Source organism: Brassica napus, unplaced genomic scaffold (assembly GCF_020379485.1).
Source record: "Brassica napus cultivar Da-Ae unplaced genomic scaffold, Da-Ae ScsIHWf_1849;HRSCAF=2485, whole genome shotgun sequence".
Classification (NCBI taxonomy): domain Eukaryota; kingdom Viridiplantae; phylum Streptophyta; class Magnoliopsida; order Brassicales; family Brassicaceae; genus Brassica; species Brassica napus.
The window spans coordinates 1-3,160 of record NW_026015266.1 but is presented as its reverse complement, the minus strand read 5'-3'; the positions used below and the strand labels follow the sequence as shown (position 1 = coordinate 3,160).

The following is a 3,160-nucleotide window of genomic DNA, read 5'->3' as shown; positions in this document are numbered from 1 at the left end:
CCTTTTCTCGATCTTGATTTTTTAGGTCAGGAACTATGTCCGAGTTGACTCGGAGAGGTCCGAATTCACACGGGTGTCCTATAATTCTTTTTTTATGAATACCATATTATTAGGTATCATATGAACAAGCTTGAGAAAAACCTTGTATAGCTTCCTCGATTTCTCGATAAAAAGAAATATGACCAACTGTGGTTCGAATATATATACAAAAAGTTTGTTTTTTTACACTTCTTACTATCAGATAGTGTGCATAAATCTCATGATAGTTACCAAAAGATTCATAGTGAACTTCGATAGGAACTTCTTTTGAAGCAATAACGCGTTGATCTAATTGCCACCGAAGCCACAAAGGACTATCTAAATTGATTCTTTTCTGCCGATAAGCTCCAATTGCATCATAGGAATTGCAAAAAAAGGGTTCTTTCATATACTTATAGTTTGTTTCGTAAATTCTTTCATTTTGATAGTTTTTTCGATTACATGGATTATATCTGTTTGCACAAATACCTCGACGAGTGCCGCTCGTTAATACATAGAGTCCAATCAGCATATCTTGAGTCGGTACAGAAATGGGATCTCCAATAGCTGGAGATAAGAGATTCATATGAGAAAACATAAGTAAACGAGCCTCTGCTTGAGCTTCTAAAGATAAAGGCACATGAACAGCCATTTGATCCCCATCAAAGTCTGCATTGAACCCCTTACAAACTAATGGATGTAAACAAATAGTGCGTCCTTCCACTAAAATGGGTTGGAATGACTGTATGCCTAATCTATGTAGAGTAGGTGCTCTATTCAGTAATACGGGATGCCCCTGCATAACTTCTTGAAGGATTTCCCAGACAATCGGCTTTTTTTCACGAATTTGACTCTTAGCAACTCCTATGTTCGAAGCCAGATGTTGTCTAATTAGACCACGAATTACAAATGTCTGGAAGAGCTCTATTGCTATTTCGCGAGGCAATCCACAGCGATGTAATGAAAGTGAGGGTCCAACGACAATCACCGAACGCCCCGAATAATCGACCCGTTTGCCAAGCAGAGTCTCGCGAAATCTTCCCTCTTTTCCTTCAATTACATCTGAAAATGACTTGTAAACCTTATTATGACCATCCCTCATGGGTTGTCCACGGATTCCATTATCAAGAAGTGTATCCACGGCTTCTTGTACCAATTTTTCCTGACACATTACTAATTCCCCTGGTGTAGATCTACTTGTTGTTAATAGATCAGTAAGAGTATTGTTCCGATAGATAACTCTTCTATAGAGTTCATTAATATCTGAACTCATCAGTTTACCCCCTTCTATCTGAATGATGGGTCTCAACTCGGGAGGCAGAACCGGTAAGAGACATAAAATCATCCATTCCGGTTCTATATTTGTTCGAATAAAATGCTTAGCTAATTCCATACGTCTAACTAAAAAATCTTTTCTTCTTACAATTTTTCGATCTTCCCATTCATTCCCCGTGGGACCTCTTCTCCTAATTGTTTCCATTCTACCAACGAATTTTCTATAATAATTCGCAAATCTAAATCGGCTAATTGTTCTCGGATAGCACCCGCCCCAGTAGAAATTTCTCGATTTCTAAATATATCGAAACCTTGAGTAGTAAAAAAAGTGGGATGCTGTATTTCCAGGATTGAATTTCATATTCAAATGAACCTCGTAATCGTAAGAAAGTAGGTTTTTTCGTTATGGGCCTAGCAAAGAAAAATTGGGATAGGGTCCACTATATGATCTCCCCCCCTCAAAACCGGACATGAAAGTTTCCTCTCATCCGGCTCAAGTAGTTATATCAAATAAAGATAAAGAAGGGGTCGCACTTTCCAATTGTATTTTATAAAATCAAGTGAAAACCCAAAAAGAATCTACGCCTTACTCAAGTTCTCAGTGCAAACCAACCACCATTTCATTGATTCAATTAATTCTTCTTTGATTTCTATTTAGATTCTTTAGTGAATTCAAAATTACGACAGAAAAAAATGTCAAATTCTTGAGTAGTCTACTTCCCTTCGAATGCCGGAATACTTTTTTACCTTAAGTGAAAGGAATGCCTTAGAATTCATACGGGATTTATTTGTCTATGTATTGTTCCATTCGATCTTTTAGGTCCTGCGTTACCTCGATGGTTATGCCACAATATTCTTAAAGCTTATATGCGATGTATAGACTTCTCCAACCATGACATATTTGTTTACTTCAATATAAAAAACCAAATTTCTTTTCGTTTAGAAAGATAAGGGAATGCTTAATTCGACAAAAAAAAGGTCTTCTTTTCACGAGGTACGACTATCAATTTGAAGAAGTTTTTTTTTACTGAATCGACCATAGACCAATCGCCCTTGTTATTTGGGAGTATTGAATACACCCACAAGTCTGAGCTTCATGTTACTCTTTTCAAGAGACATGTCAGATCGAGGGCATCCCAAATTGATTGAAGGGGATGAGAGTTTATCATTCTTAAAAATAAAAATTTCGATCAAATCACACATCGCAGTATACTAGACCTTCTAATTCTTTAAGAGGTTTATCTAAAAGATTCGCAATATAACTAGGAAGACGTTTCAAATACCATACATGAGTTACAGGACATGTCAGTTTTATGTATCCCATTTGATATCTTCGTATCCGAGAATCAACAAATTCAACTCCACATTGTTCACAAAATTGCGAGTCTTCTTTTTCATCTCCGATCACTCGATAATTTCCACAAGCGCAAATTCCACTCTTTATAGGCCCAAAAATCCTTTCACAAAATAATCCATCTTTTTCCGGTTTATTGGTTTTGTAATGAAAAGTATAGGGTTTTGTCACCTCTCCAACTATCTCTCCATTAGGTATTTTTTTAGTGGCCCAAGCACTTATTTGCTGAGGAGAAACTAATCCAATTCGGAGTTGTTGATGTTTATACCGATCGATCATATAAGAAATTTTGTGATTCATTCCGATTAAACTTCCTTCCTATTAATCTGGAAATTCTTCTCAGATACAAGGAAATGATTCAGTTCCAGAGCCAAAGATCGTAGTTCTCGAACAAGTAATCGAAAAGATTCTGGAGCATCTTCTGGTTTAGGTATTGTTCCTCCAATGATAGTGGTACCAAGTACTTCTTGGCGAGCTCTAATATGATCAGATTTATAAGTAAGCATCTCTTGT

The 3,160-nt window shown here is 36.7% G+C and overlaps 1 pseudogene; it reads right to left on the bottom strand.

The window, feature by feature from the left end:
- Nucleotides 1–357: 357 nt before the first annotated feature.
- On the bottom strand, nt 358–1,498 carry LOC125599394 (annotated as a pseudogene).
- Nucleotides 1,499–3,160: the final 1,662 nt, after the last annotated feature.